Source organism: Hippoglossus hippoglossus, unplaced genomic scaffold (genome assembly GCF_009819705.1).
Source record: "Hippoglossus hippoglossus isolate fHipHip1 unplaced genomic scaffold, fHipHip1.pri scaffold_92_arrow_ctg1, whole genome shotgun sequence".
Taxonomy (NCBI): domain Eukaryota; kingdom Metazoa; phylum Chordata; class Actinopteri; order Pleuronectiformes; family Pleuronectidae; genus Hippoglossus; species Hippoglossus hippoglossus.
The window spans coordinates 4,751-21,037 of NW_022986843.1; the positions used below are offsets into that span (position 1 = coordinate 4,751).

Genomic DNA, 16,287 nt, shown 5'->3' on the forward strand with positions numbered 1-16,287 from the left:
CTCTGTATGACATCAGCGTTCCTATCCACTAGATTTCGGCTTTTGTACAACACGTGTTCAACAACTGTGTAAAGTGAACCAAACTAAAAATTAAGATCTGACTCAATTTTCCACTAGGAAGAGTTTTGAGGTGAAGTAGCTGATTCAGCCTGAAGCAGCCGATCCTGCACAGGACTCGGTCCGCTCACTGACGTGTGACGTGGATCCGAGTGGATCTGTCTCTGCAGAGCAGCCGATCCTGCACAGGACTCGGTCCGCTCACTGACGTGTGACGTGGATCAGAGTGGATCTGTCTCTGCAGAGCAGCCAATCCTGCACAGGACTCGGTCCGCTCACTGACGTGTGACGTGGATCCGAGTGGATCCGAGTGGATCTGTCTCTGCAGAGCAGCCGATCCTGCACAGGACTCGGTCCGCTCACTGACGCTGACGTGTGACGTGGATCAGAGTGGATCTGTCTCTGCAGAGCAGCCGATCCTGCACAGGACTCGGTCCGCTCACTGACGTGTGACGTGGATCCGAGTGGATCTGTCTCTGCAGAGCAGCCGATCCTGCACAGGACTCGGTCCGCTCACTGACGTGTGACGTGGATCAGAGTGGATCTGTCTCTGCAGAGCAGCCGATCCTGCACAGGACTCGGTCCGCTCACTGACGCTGACGTGGATCAGAGTGGATCTGTCTCTGCAGAGCAGCCGATCCTGCACAGGACTCGGTCCGCTCACTGACGTGTGACGGTGGATCAGAGTGGATCTGTCTCTGCAGAGCAGCCGAGGCTCAGCTTCTCCTCCTCGGAGAATATGAGCAACTCTACACATCAAACCATGAAAAACAAGGAGTGGATGCTGCTGCTTCTTATTCTACGTCAGTATGTAAATCAAAGGTTGATCAGCCGGTGGATTCCTCTGACATCTCTCCTCCTCTGTTTCTCCGTTCATCATCATTCTGTTTGTGTCTCTGCCCCCCCCCCCCCCACAATCCAGCTTCCCTCCTCTCATCATCCTGACAACACGTCTGTTCTGCACCTCCACATCTACGAGGCACTTTCCCTCACGGACAGGACGGAGCGAGGACATTTGGTTTGTGACGTTTGAATCAAAGTGAGTTTGATGGTTTGACACCAGTAAGACATCGTCAGAGCTCCGCCTCCAGTTTCCTGTTCTCTTCTAGAAGAGGACGTGAAGAATGTTGGAAGAGCTGCGTCTTCCTCCCACAATCCTTTGCTCTGGGATCTCTTCAGCTCTAAACGGTTAAACCAGAGCTGAAACTATTATTTGAGTTACTGATTAGTCAAGTGAGCAAGTGATTCATTTTGATAACTGATTCATAATTTGAGTCATAAAGCAAAGGTTTTGATTTCCAGCTTCTCTAATTAGATGGTTTTGTGCTGTTCCTTGTTATAAAGGATTATTGTACTTTGCTTTAAATAAAACAAGACATTCCAACACGACAACTGCTTCATGAACTAAATGATAAATCTCAGAAATAATAAAAACTAGAACCTCACGCAGTAGAGTCCACACCTCCACCGGGCAACAGTCTCTGTATGAAACCACGTTTAAATTCACTAGATCAAGATTTGCTCTGGATCTGCACCGAATCACAGAATCACAGAATCACCACATCACCGAATCACTGAATCACCGAATCACTAAATCACCGAATCACCGAATCACTAAATCACCGAATCACAGAATCACTAAATCACCACATCACTGAATCACCACATCACTGAATCACCACATCACTGAATCACTGAATCACCAAATCACTGAATCACTGAATCACCAAATCACTGAATCACCAAATCACTGAATCACCGAATCACAGAATCACTAAATCACCACATCACTGAATCACCACATCACTGAATCACCAAATCACTGAATCACTGAATCACCAAATCACTGAATCACTGAATCACCAAATCACTAAATCACTGAATCACCAAATCACCAAATCACCACATCACTGAATCACCACATCACTGAATCACCAAATCACTGAATCACTGAATCACCAAATCACTGAATCACTGAATCACCAAATCACTGAATCACCAAATCACTGAATCACCAAATCACTGAATCACCAAATCACAGAATCACCACATCACTGAATCACCAAATCACTGAATCACTGAATCACCAAATCACTGAATCACCAAATCACTGAATCACTGAATCACCAAATCACTGAATCACCAAATCACTAAATCACTGAATCACCAAATCACTAAATCACTGAATCACCAAATCACTGAATCACCAAATCACTAAATCACCACATCCTTCCAGGTCTCGTTCTGAACCATCCAGTGGATTTTGTGTGATCTTGCTAACGAACATACGACTGAACACAGATTCAAACGTATCTCTCATCCAGGCTCATCTTCCTCACCAGGCTCATCTTCCTCACCAGGCTCATCTTCCTCATCCAGGCTCATCTTCCTCACCAGGCTCATCTTCCTCACCAGGCTCATCTTCCTCACCAGGCTCATCTTCCTCACCAGGCTCATCTTCCTCACCAGGCTCATCTTCCTCACCAGGCTCATCTTCCTCACCCAGGTTCATCTTCCTCACCCAGGTTCATCTTCCTCACCAAACTCATCTTCCTCATCCAGGCTCATCTTCCTCACCAGGCTCATCTTCCTCATCCAGGCTCATCTTCCTCATCCAGGCTCATCTTCCTCACCAGGCTCATCTTCCTCATCCAGGCTCATCTTCCTCATCCAGGCTCATCTTCCTCACCAGGCTCATCTTCCTCACCAGGCTCATCTTCCTCATCCAGGCTCATCTTCCTCACCAGGCTCATCTTCCTCACCAGGCTCATCTTCCTCACCAGGCTCATCTTCCTCACCAGGCTCATCTTCCTCACCAGGCTCATCTTCCTCACCCAGGTTCATCTTCCTCACCCAGGTTCATCTTCCTCACCAAACTCATCTTCCTCATCCAGGCTCATCTTCCTCACCAGGCTCATCTTCCTCATCCAGGCTCATCTTCCTCACCAGGCTCATCTTCCTCACCAGGCTCATCTTCCTCACCAGGCTCATCTTCCTCACCCAGGTTCATCTTCCTCACCAAACTCATCTTCCTCATCCAGGCTCATCTTCCTCACCAGGCTCATCTTCCTCATCCAGGCTCATCTTCCTCACCAGGCTCATCTTCCTCACCAGGCTCATCTTCCTCATCCAGGCTCATCTTCCTCACCCAGGTTCATCTTCCTCACCAAACTCATCTTCCTCATCCAGGCTCATCTTCCTCACCAGGCTCATCTTCCTCATCCAGGCTCATCTTCCTCATCCAGGCTCATCTTCCTCACCAGGCTCATCTTCCTCACCAGGCTCATCTTCCTCACCAGGCTCATCTTCCTCATCCAGGCTCATCTTCCTCACCCAGGTTCATCTTCCTCACCAGGCTCATCTTCCTCACCAGGCTCATCTTCCTCACCAGGCTCATCTTCCTCACCCAGGTTCATCTTCCTCACCAGGCTCATCTTCCTCATCCAGGCTCATCTTCCTCATCCAGGCTCATCTTCCTCACCAGGCTCATCTTCCTCACCCAGGTTCATCTTCCTCACCAAACTCATCTTCCTCATCCAGGCTCATCTTCCTCACCAGGCTCATCTTCCTCATCCAGGCTCATCTTCCTCACCAGGCTCATCTTCCTCACCCAGGTTCATCTTCCTCACCAAACTCATCTTCCTCATCCAGGCTCATCTTCCTCACCAGGCTCATCTTCCTCATCCAGGCTCATCTTCCTCATCCAGGCTCATCTTCCTCACCAGGCTCATCTTCCTCATCCAGGCTCATCTTCCTCACACTCACTTCCTCACCAGGCTCATCTTCCTCACCAGGCTCATCTTCCTCACCAGGCTCATCTTCCTCACCAGGCTCATCTTCCTCACCAGGCTCATCTTCCTCACACTCACTTCATCACATTCTCTCCTCTTCTCCATTTTGAAAACCACATTTCTTCAATTTTCTTCATCCACTCGTGTATTGTGTGTGTGTGTGTGTGTGTGTGTGTGTGTGTGTGTGTGTGTGTGTGTGTGTGTGTGTGTGTGTGTGTGTGTGTGTATCCTGCACCTTGCAGCAATGTCTGTGGCCTTGAGGTGAAAAACAATGCTGCCCCTCCCTGCCAACCTCCCACACACACACACACACACACACACACACACACACACACACACACACACAAAGACCCAGACTGTAGAGATGCTCTCCTCCTCGACCTCACTCTCCCCACCACTCCCACACACACACACACACACACACACACACACACTCAGCGTTAGCTTCAACTTATTGAAGCAATAACTGTCTCTCCATCACGTGCACCTCCCCCCACTCCGTGCTCTGCCTCCTCCTCCTCCCTCGAGGAGTCCTGTGTCTCCTCCACCGTCCCTGACTCTCCCTCGTCTCCTCAGAGCTCATCCAGACTCAGTATCACAGTCACACTCCTCTCACCCCACAAGCGATGCATTTATCCCCAAACTCCCCCACTTTGATTTCTTCACCCTCTAAATCTGTCCATTTGTCTTTTTGGAGCCTTCATCTGAAAACCTCACGGAGCTCTAGACCGACCGGATCTCCCCAGAACCTCCTGGTCTCCCCAGAACCTCCTGGTCTCCCCAGAACCTCCTGGTCGGTGCTCATCTTCCCTCCAGAGTCTCTCACTGAACCGTCCTCTGCCCTGATGTGTTCACTGTTTGATTCAAGCTGGGATGATGGAACTCAAACACAGCTCCAGACTAACGCTGAACACTTAATAATATCTAATAATTCATATTTATGTCACTGAGATGAGTCATCACAATATATTTCATGTTCTACAGGCAAAGAGAAGAGAAGAATCTTGATATAAATGCATTTTATCGTTTTGAAACTAATGTTTTAAAACTACAAAAGTTCTGAATATCAAGTCGAGACTGGAGAGGAAACCACTGCTCCTCAGTGTCTCTTTGTCTCTTGAATAATTTAGTTTTTGAACTGTTATACATTCACACGTTTGAACTCACAGAAGTTTTCATTTCTCATTCTTTGAAATGTCATTGACGAAATGATAAACTGAGTAAAACCACCGTCTGATCGATCCTCGATGTGAATATCTCTCACATGCAGGTCAGACGTTCTGAGTTTACTGGAGATTAATGACACGTCTTTCAGCCTCGGGTTCTTCAGTTGTGCGACTGTGTGCAACATTATTCTGCATCAAAATATTTGCAGGAATCCAAAGATATAAATGATCAATAACAAATATCAATATCAGCGTCAGCCTCCAAAAATACACACGTTAGTCGTACACCTGCTGTATATGATCACAGCGTTTCACCTAATGGAGTCACTCAGTGGCGAGTGAAGGAGGTTTCCTTGACAACCGTGTCAGGGTTACACAGTAATATAAGACATTATATACTGTATTTGCTGGGTGAGGAAAAAACGTCCTCATAGAAACAGGATATTTCACTACAGGTCTGTTATTCTGTCAGGAGACAACAGAACACTCTCTTTCCTCTGCCTTCATAAGGAAGAAGATGAGATCGGATCTGTACAAGAAATACAGACGAATAATCCTTTTAATTCATGTGACTTCAGCCAAACTGCTTTCGGACTTTTCAGATATGAAACCAAGCAAAAGGGAAATGATAATGGGTTTGTTCAGTTTGATTTAAAGCTGCAGACGATGTTTCAGTCGTTCAATAATCTGGGAGCTCTGTGAGCGGAGCTCCATTTACATCCACCTACACACTATACACACACTATACACACACACACACGCACGCACACGCACACACGCACACGCACACACACGCACACGCACACACACACGCACACACACACACACGCTTTGAAAGTTGACTAGCGATGACATTCACTTTCCTTCCTTCTCTTCACTGTGAGACAAACACATTATTCCCAAACTAATCTGGATTTATTTAACACAACAGTCACACTACAAACTACACAAACTACACACACAGTGGTTTCTCACCTGCAGAGATCCAGTGAGTTCAACTCTTATTTACACCTTTCGTTGTGTTACTTGAATATAGCTCAGAAATGTGTGTCTATAATTCACGTGTCAATTAACTCAAACCTACAATTACAACTAAAACTGTGATGTAGCACATGTTCTGTGAGGTGGGAGTGGAAGTTTCCTGTTTAGACGACTTGACGTGTGTTGGATCTTTATTGTTGGGGGGGGGGGGGTCTGCTGCTGCAATCAGTTCAGTCAGGGCCAAGGTTTATTGGGTTTTGTGGGGGGGGTACCTTCTTCCTATCTGTCTCAACAGACAAGGCCAAGGACTGTTCATAAAACACACTGCCCACCCTCCTCCTCTGTGTGTGTGTGTCTGTGTGTGTGTGTGTGTGTGTCTGCGTGTGTGCGTGTGTGTGTGTGTGTGTGTCTGCGTGTGTGTCTGCGTGTGTGCGTGTGTGTGTGCGTGTGTGTGTGAAGGTTAAATATTAACTGGACCACTTCTATTTAATCCTGGTCTATAATTCTGCGTCGGACCGATGCAGAACCTACGCAACTGTTAGCATTTCTACTTTTGCACAAGTGTGTCACCGGATAACACGAGTTCTATGCCACTGTGTGTGTGTGTGTGTGTGTGTGTGTGTGTGTGTGTGTGTGTGTGTGTGTGTGTGTGTGTGTGAGAGAGATCAATCAACTGTGGAGTGGGGAAGGACCTGCTTTAACACACACACACACACACACACACACACACACACACACACACACACAGATGAGGAGAACGAGGGTGAAGATAATCAAAATGTCTCTAATGTTGTTGTGTGTTTTCTTGGACTCAGAAAGTGACTGGTCTTCTCCTGTGGAGAGAAGAGGAAGAGGAGGAGAGGCTGAGGCAAAGTGAGGAGGAGTGAAGGTAAACACGAGGGAGGGCGGACAGGAAGTGGTGAGCAGAGAATAAATAAAATGCACTAATAAGAGAAAGTGAAATTCCCTGCAGCTTTGATTTAATGAGTGAAGAGACACATCAGGAGACTCATTAAAAAATAAATCATCTGTTTACACATGTAAATGTTTTAAAAGGAGAAAATTAGATTCTCTGGACTTTCAATTCAAACGCTCAGCAGCACTCACATTATTTATTCACACACACTTCTTTTATTGTATCATATCAATGTCCACTTGTGTGTATTTATCTTAATATGTACTTTTTTAATTTAGTGACTAAAAGCTTTTACTAATTGATTGGCTCTTATTTCCACTGAATATTTCCACTGTGGCTTTTCAACATGTCATCAATAGTAATTATTTTAAATGTACAGTTCACTTACACAACCTCTTATGACTGCTGCTGCATGTACATGTGTGTGTATATATATACATTTATATATATATTAGTGATAAATTCATGTTACGGCTCAGACCTCCGGGTCCGACCGGCTCCTGATTGGATGGCTGGCGTGCAGACAGAGTCAAACTACAGAATCACCCGAGGCCTCAGGTCGCTGTGTGAGCCTCTCATCCTCTAACAGCTGATCTCCTCATGTCCTGCAGACACGGGTTCACAACCACAGACGAGGATCCACCTCTGGGCTACAGACCACAGAAGGTCACCAACCACCAGAGAAGAAGAAGAGGAGGAAGAGGAAGACTAAGCAGAGGAAGAAGAGGAAGAGGAAGAGGAAGAAGAGGAAGAGGAAGACTAAGCAGAGGAAGAAGAGGAAGAGGAAGACTAAGCAGAGGAAGAAGAAGAAGAAGAAGACGAGTTAAGAGGAGCTGCTGAGTAAACAAGCTTCCTGCTGGACGTGAATCACAGAAACAAAAGCAAATATTTTCACTGATTATTAATGATTGAAACGTCTGAATGTAAAACGCAGTATAAAGCTAATATTTGGGCAGGATTTACTGTGTGTGTGTGTGTGTGTGTGTGTGTGTCTGTGTGTGTGTGTGTAGATGCTGATTATTCTCAGAGCTGGATGGGTTTAGGTTTTAGTAGATGAAGGGAGAAAGAGGAGATGTATGGATTAATGAAGGGATGGATGGACGGATGGAGACGGATGGACGGATGGAGACGGATGGAGACGGATGGGTCAAAGTGAGTTGAAGCTTAAACATCTGGGTGGTTTGGATTGGAGGGTGAGATCCACCCCTCCGTCTCTGAAACATCTGTCTCAGCTCCAGGGCAAACACCTCCACTCTGAACCTCTGTTTCCTGCTTTTCCTCCAAACTGTCCTCCTCTCTGTGTCTTCTTAATGTCTCTCTAACCTCCATCCTCGTCCTCCTCTCTGTGTCTTCTTAATGTCTCTCTAACCTCCATCCTCGTCCTCCTCTCTGTGTCTTCTTAATGTCTCTCTAACCTCCATCCTCCTCTCTGTGTCTTCTTAATGTCTCTCTAACCTCCATCCTCGTCCTCCTCTCTGTGTCTTCTTAATGTCTCTCTAACCTCCATCCTCGTCCTCCTCTCTGTGTCTTCTTAATGTCTCTCTAACCTCCATCCTCCTCTCTGTGTCTTCTTAATGTCTCTCTAACCTCCGTCCTCGTCCTCCTCTCTGTGTCTTCTTAATGTCTCTCTAACCTCCGTCCTCGTCCTCCTCTCTGTGTCTTCTTAATGTCTCTCTAACCTCCGTCCTCGTCCTCCTCTCTGTGTCTTCTTAATGTCTCTCTAACCTCCATCCTCGTCCTCCTCTCTGTATCTTCTTAATGTCTCTCTAACCTCCGTCCTCGTCCTCCTCTCTGTGTCTTCTTAATGTCTCTCTAACCTCCATCCTCGTCCTCCTCTCTGTGTCTTCTTAATGTCTCTCTAACCTCCATCCTCGTCCTCCTCTCTGTGTCTTCTTAATGTCTCTCTAACCTCCATCCTCGTCCTCCTCTCTGTGTCTTCTTAATGTCTCTCTAACCTCCATCCTCGTCCTCCTCTCTGTATCTTCTTAATGTCTCTCTAACCTCCATCCTCCTCTCTGTGTCTTCTTAATGTCTCTCTAACCTCCATCCTCGTCCTCCTCTCTGTGTCTTCTTAATGTCTCTCTAACCTCCATCCTCGTCCTCCTCTCTGTATCTTCTTAATGTCTCTCTAACCTCCATCCTCCTCTCTGTGTCTTCTTAATGTCTCTCTAACCTCCGTCCTCGTCCTCCTCTCTGTGTCTTCTTAATGTCTCTCTAACCTCCATCCTCGTCCTCCTCTCTGTGTCTTCTTAATGTCTCTCTAACCTCCGTCCTCGTCCTCCTCTCTGTGTCTTCTTAATGTCTCTCTAACCTCCATCCTCGTCCTCCTCTCTGTGTCTTCTTAATGTCTCTCTAACCTCCATCCTCGTCCTCCTCTCTGTGTCTTCTTAATGTCTCTCTAACCTCCATCCTCCTCTCTGTAAAAAACACACAAAACCAAAGAGCCTGACGCATGTTAATGCTGCTGTGCACTTTTAATGTTGTCTCCATTAAGTTGGCCACTGGTCCTCGAGCAGGCCGACACCACAGTGACCTGTGTGTGTGTGTGTGTGTGTGTGTGTGTGTGTGTGTGTGTGTGTGCGTCATTAGAAACACTGTTGTAAATAATGTTGACTTGATGCAGTAAATTGTGAAGCAGATGCTTTTATCCAAAGTGTGTTGAGCTGAGACGTAAACTCTGGAGCCTCGGACAGCGCTCGTGTCGTGAGCGGATCAAGACTCAAAGATAGATATGACACGATGAACGTGATCGAGATGAAAGAGGAATTAATAAAGTGAACCCACTGCTGCAGCAGGAAGCGTTCTCTCTCATCTCTGGGAAACACTGAACTGGTTTCCCTCGATGTGCCTTTAAAACATCCGAGAAGGGAAGTGCTCAGGCTGAGGTCCAGTGAAGCTGTGTGACCTGCGACAGGAGGCACCAGGGTCCAGAGGCTGGATTCACTGGAGCAGGGAACTAGACCAGCAGCAGGACAGGGAACTAGACCAGCAGCAGGACAGGGAACTAGACCAGCAGCAGGACAGGGAACTAGACCAGCAGCAGGACAGGGAACTAACAGCACATGTTTCAATGAACCAAACACAAATACTTGAGACTCAGGGAAGTGATTGGAAATGTCAATTAGTAGAAAACTACAGACAGACAACTACAGACAGACAACTACAGACAGACAACTACATCTAATGATGTATTTCTGCTGCGTCGATGCCAGATGTTGTGAGGTCAACACTGATGTGTGGACAGGGACATGAACGAACCAGTCGGACCCAGACACCAGCTCCAGACCTTTAATGTCCTGGACACTGGACATAAACCACGAGGAGCAGATTAGGAACGTACAGACAGTTCCAGTCCTCTTGGTATCAGAGGGATGTTTTCAGACCTGAGCTGGTTTGGTCCCAGTGAAATGAGTCCGTGTTCTGGCCTCCACCCATAACATCCAGTTTACTGGTGATGGAGAGGAGGATTTAATCCAGTGCTGCCTCTTCTCCTCCTTCTCTAATTCAGCTGACCTCCATCCCTCCATCAGTTCAGACCCTCTCCCTCCTCGCTGCCCCTCTTCTCCTCACCCCCCCCCCAGCTCTGCTCTGGGTAGCAGGGGGGAGGGGGGAGGTGAGGATGATGCAGGGAGGAGGAAGGGGATCAAAGTCATCCTGTCGTTTGTTTCCCACTGCCCTACTTTCCTCTGCTGCATCGCTCTAACACATTAGACCACTGGCCTACAGCAGCAGAGAGTGGGTCTGTGTGTGTGTGTGTGTGTGTGTGTGTGTGTGGAATGTTACAGTGCATCCATACACATGGAGGCATGTGTGTGTGTGTGTGTGTGTGTGTGTGTGAGATAGACATTTCTAGACATACAGCTTTCTAGTGTGTGTACACCGACATAGTTAGGTGCAGTGTGTACAGTGTGTGTGTGGCTGTGTGTGTGTGTGTGTGTGTGTGTGTGTGGAATGTTACAGTGCATCCATACACATGGAGGCATGTGTGTGTGTGTGTGTGTGTGTGTGTGTGTGTGTGTGTGTGTGTGTGTGTGTGTGTGTGTGTGTGTGTGGAATGTTACAGTGCATCCATACACATGGAGGCATGTGTGTGTGTGTGTGTGTGTGTGTGTGTGTGTGTGTGTGTGTGTGTGTGTGTGTGTGTGTGTGTGCCTGAGGCAGCAGGGAGGTAAACTCCTCCTCGTGTCTTCATCGACTGCAGCTTGGCTGAATTCCAGTCTGTTTTCCTGACTGTTCACTTGACGGCTCCTCTGACCGACTGTTTGACTGTTTCACTGTTTGACTGTTTCACTGTTTGACTGTTTCACTGTTTGACTGTTTCACTGTTTCACTGTTTGACTGTTTCACTGTTTCACTGTTTGACTGTTTCATTGTTTGACTGTTTGACTGTTTGACTGTTTCATTGTTTGACTGTTTCACTGTTTGACTGTTTCACTGTTTGACTGTTTCATTGTTTGACTGTTTGACTGTTTAACTGTTTGACTGTTTCACTGTTTGACTGTTTGACTGTTTGACTGTTTAACTGTTTGACTGTTTCATTGTTTGACTGTTTCACTGTTTGACTGTTTCACTGTTTGACTGTTTCACTGTTTGACTGTTTCACTGTTTGACTGTTTCATTGTTTGACTGTTTGACTGTTTAACTGTTTGACTGTTTCACTGTTTGACTGTTTCACTGTTTGACTGTTTGACTGTTTGACTGTTTAACTGTTTGACTGTTTCACTGTTTGACTGTTTCACTGTTTCACTGTTTGACTGTTTCACTGTTCAAATCTCATAATATTAAAGACAATAAAAACACTTCCTGGATCCGCCCCCTGATCCGGATCCAGAATTAAATGGGTTCTTCTCTGACCACACCCTTCAGGCAACAAATAACGGACTGGGGTGAAAACATAACCTCCTTGGTGGAGGTCATTGTTCAATTCAACCAGACTAAAGAAAATCTGTTTATTTCAACTGAGTCACTTTAGCTCTTAAACATTGTCGACATTGGTCCAACTGAAGCTGAACAAGGAAAAATAATTGAATCGATATGTACAACGAATTATCCATAATCCCAAATAGAGGATATAAAGTAGGTTCCACTTTGTTGACCTTTGTTGATTTTAATTCTCTGGAAACAGGAACTCAGTTTGGAAACGTGATAATATCTCCAGAGATCTACTATAACTCTGGACATCCGGTACAAACAGCTGAGGAGCAAGTGAACTGAGAAGATAAATAATATATAAATGCTGGTTTATAAACAATCTGAGGCCCAAGATTGGAACCTTGTGGAACACCTGATGGAAGGAGGTGCAGCTCAGAGACACCACAGCTCCTCCTGAGATCAGTCCTGTCTTTATAAAGTGGAGCAGCTCAGTGGACGAACTTAATTAAACACGTCAGAAAGCTAATTGTTATGGTTTTGATATAAAATCACAAAAAAAAAGATGGACGTGACGTATTTTTCTGCCTAAACTTGCAGCTGACGTGGATGAAGACAAAGCTGCAGGTCTCAGTGTTCCAGATAAAACACTACATCCCGTATTTGATTCAGTTTCCTCATAATAGAGAAGATCCAGCTTACTGCAGAGAGGACACGATTTACACTGCAGACGAGGCACCGAAGAACTCAGAGTGAAGCCAAGATAAAGATGTGAAACTAAGAGGAAGAGACTCAAGTGGAGGGAAGGATGAGAGATTGACCCGAAACCTTCCTGTGTCAGATAGAGTGTCTGTTAAATGATGGATGGAGATGCAGGAGATACAGAGAAGATATTCCACTCGTCTGTTTCTCTCCTCCTGGCATCAGGCGTCACAATGTCAAGCTCAATGAGTCAGCAGATCAAAGTGCAGGCCTGGATGTGGCCTCCATCCCCCCCCCCCCCCCCCCCCCCGCCATTTTGTTTCCATTCACTCCTCCCCTCCCCTCCTCTCTCCTGAACACATCTTCATCCTCATCTTTTCTCCCCATCCCTTCCCCTCTCCTTCCTCCACACGCACTTTCCTTCCATTTCCTCTTCACTTCATCCCTTATGGAGAGGACTTGTCCTTCATCTCCACCTCCCGACAAGCCCTCTTCATCACGAGCCCTTTCCCCCAGAACAAGAGGCTCCAGGATGGAGACTCTCAGGCCGGAGCTGCTGCGATGTGGAGCTTGTTGGGGGGGGGGGGGGGGGCACTCCTGGAGAATGCAGACCCTTAGACCCAGAGTGATGTGGAGAGGCTCACACACACTTCCTCATGCATGTGGACGCGCCTGCTCAGGAAGCTACAGAGTGCAAGCATCATGAACCGGTTCTGATGCGAGCGCAGGCGGGTCCGGTGACCCAGCTCCTCAGACCCACTGCCGCCCAGCAGGACTTCCTTCCAAGGTCGGCTCCCGGGGCGTTGGATGAATAAACCCACAGTGACAGCTCCGGTCCTGGTCAGCCGCGCTGCAGTGCACGGATCTGCCACTAGCACTTCATTTTGCAGCTGTCGGACAGAAACCACACATCTCTCAGGAACGGCTTTCAGGAATGAAGAAAGCCGCTCGTCTCCACGGTGACGGACTGTTTGACCGACGATGGTCTGTTTTTAAATCGATCTTCTCCCGTGTTGACGACGACTCAAAGTGCTTTACGGTAACGTTGTTACCACACACACACACACACACTCTGTGTACAGCACTTTCTCTACGAGAAGGGGACATTTTGGGATTCAGTATCTTGACACAGACTGGGATCGAACCGCCTACCTGCTGGCAAGAGGATGACCGCTCTACCCCACAGCCGCCCCCCCGACTGACTCCGACCGTCTCAAGGACCAGAACACACTCAACATCAACATGACCATTCTAGATGTTAAATTAATTATTAGAAACACATTCTTATTTATGACACAATCACAAAATGCATCCGGCTACTTCAGTCACCTGCCTCCTCAAAATCAAGATGTCAGCTTCTGCAGCACGAGAGTTCACAGCTGTGGAATCGGATCGAACCATAAACACAATAAAACAAATCTTTATCCTTTAGTCTGAGTCCGATTCAGGTGTGAATCCAAAGCATGTTCACACACGTACATGACGCACATCACATTCTTATACAAACACCCAGTGGAGTGGAACACAGGTTCAGGCTCCTCATCTCATTGGCTTCACTTTTCAGAGCCGGAGTCTTTTTCAGATGCAAACTAGGATTAAAGGCAGCGATGAAACATTTGAGATTCAGTTGAGCTGCTCAGGTTTTCTGTCCTGTGACCTTTGGACAGACGAGAAGACCACAGGCTGTTTTATACTTTTTAACACCAGCAGCCACACGTCTCCAGCAGCCACTCCACCATGAAAGCTCTTCACTCCAGCTGTCACCGTTAAGTTGAGTGGACGAGAGAAGAAGAAAGAAAAGGTGACAGGAGCTCTTAGAGGTGATTTACAGGCTGAGCAAGTGTGTGTGTCGGTGTGTCGGTGTGTGTGTGTGTGTGTGTGTGTGTGTGTCGGTGTGTGTGTGTGTGTGTGTGTGTGTGTGTGTGTGTGTGTGTGTGTGTGTGTGTGTGTGTGTGTGTCTGTGTGTGTGTCGGTGTGTGTGTGTGTGTGTGTGTGTGTCTGTGTGTGTGTCGGTGTGTGTGTGTGTGTGTGTCTGTGTGTGTGTCTGTGTGTGTGTGTGTGTGTGTGTGTGTGTGTGTGTGTCGGTGTGTCAGTGTGTGTGTGTCTGTGTGTGTGTGTGTGTGTGTGTGTGTGTGTGTGTGTGTGTGTGTGTGTGTGTGTGTGTGTGTGTCTGTGTGTGTGTCGGTGTGTCGGTGTGTGTCGGTGTGTCGGTGTGTGTGTCTGTGTGTGTGTGCTCCAGTTAGATGCTCTGACAGCTGGTTAGGAAACTCCCACCTGATATTAACTCTGAGTCCAATGGACCACGAGCTCTTTGGCTGAGTTCAAACCGGAGCAGCTTCAGAGGAGGAAGAGGAGGAAGAGGAGGAAGAGGAGGAAACACACTCCTCTTCTATATGAGGTGCAGGGAAGAGAGGGACCTTTTAATGACAAGGCCTGATACACTCTGCACCTACTGTAGTGTCACACACACACACACACACACACACACACACACACACACACACACACACACTCACACACACTTGTGTACTCAGACTGAGTAAAGACAACATAACTCGGTCTTCGTGAACAGAACTGACGTACGTGTTTGTTTGTGTCGAGCGAGGAGGTGTGATCACGACCATGTGAGGCCACATGTTGAAACCAGGTGTGAACGAGGTGAGAGAGCGACTCACAGCTGCTCTGTGGAACAACCGCTCCAGAGACACGGGTTGAAATCAGTGCAGCTCTACCACAAAACAGCCACACTCATAATAAAAGAGAACTTTCATATGTGACATTAAAGAATTATCTGGACTGAAATGCACAACGAGCCGACGCTGAGTTAGCGTCTTTTTAGCTCAATCTTTCAACCACTGACATGTTCAATTCTTCAGCATCAACATGTTTGCAACACTGAGATTCAGCAAAGACGTCAGGATGAATTCCATGTGCTGAGCTTCCAGAACTAGATCACCTCCTTGTGTCTGTTTGCCTCCATCAACCGGAGCAGTTTCAGTTATCGTTCTAACATACACACGAGGTCCCTGTGACCTTTGACCTCTGACATCTAATCAGTTCAAGTGACAACAGAGCAAAATGTGAAGAAGTTCACTAAAAGCAGAAGAACATTGTCCTGCTCGGCAGCAGCCTCATGAAACCATGATGTTCTTCATCGTTCATCACTTACCGTCGTCCTCCTTCATGTGTGCGTTCTGCGGGCTGTGGCGCATCCTCTCCGCTCGGCTCGGCGGGCTCAGGTCAGACGCTGCTCCCAGATCAGCTGTTAGCCATGTGGGCTCGCTCATCTCTGCCTCCTCCTCGCTGCTCAGTGAACTGTCATCCTGACCAAAGAAGAGACACACGAGTTCACACGGCTGCAACATCACTTCAATCAAACTGAGTCGTAAAAGAGATGAGAGTTTCATATAGATCCAGACACAGATTAGAAATGATTATATATATATATATATGAAATAAAACCAATATCTTCTTATACTTCAGGAATTGACCCTACATTTGATCCTCAGGAACATTGTAAGGGCTCAGTACAGTCAACCTTTGGTAACTAAACATACTGAACCAATACCTACATTTAAAGAACATTAATTTATACATCAACTCTAATAAAGATTGTAGTGAAGAGAGCATTAGATACATGTTGAGAATCCTTATTCAACACATGGGATTTTGTCATTTTTGTGTTTTCGTGCTCTGGCTCTTTAATAGTTCTACTTTATTACATTTATTCAGTATTTATTCTGCACTTGGCTGCTGTGATGCCTGAATTTCCCCTGATCTGATCTGATCTGATCTGATCTGATTC

General features: G+C 46.7%; 1 long non-coding RNA gene across 1 annotated transcript; it reads right to left on the bottom strand.

The window, feature by feature from the left end:
* Window positions 1-640: 640 nt before the first annotated feature.
* On the bottom strand, window positions 641-15,803 carry LOC117759064. Its single transcript, XR_004613424.1, has 3 exons — window positions 15,648-15,803; window positions 12,035-12,039; window positions 641-653 (listed from the first exon to the last, which is right to left on the bottom strand). It is a non-coding gene; the product is annotated as an uncharacterized LOC117759064 (long non-coding RNA).
* Between the last annotated feature and the right edge of the window lie 484 nt (window positions 15,804-16,287).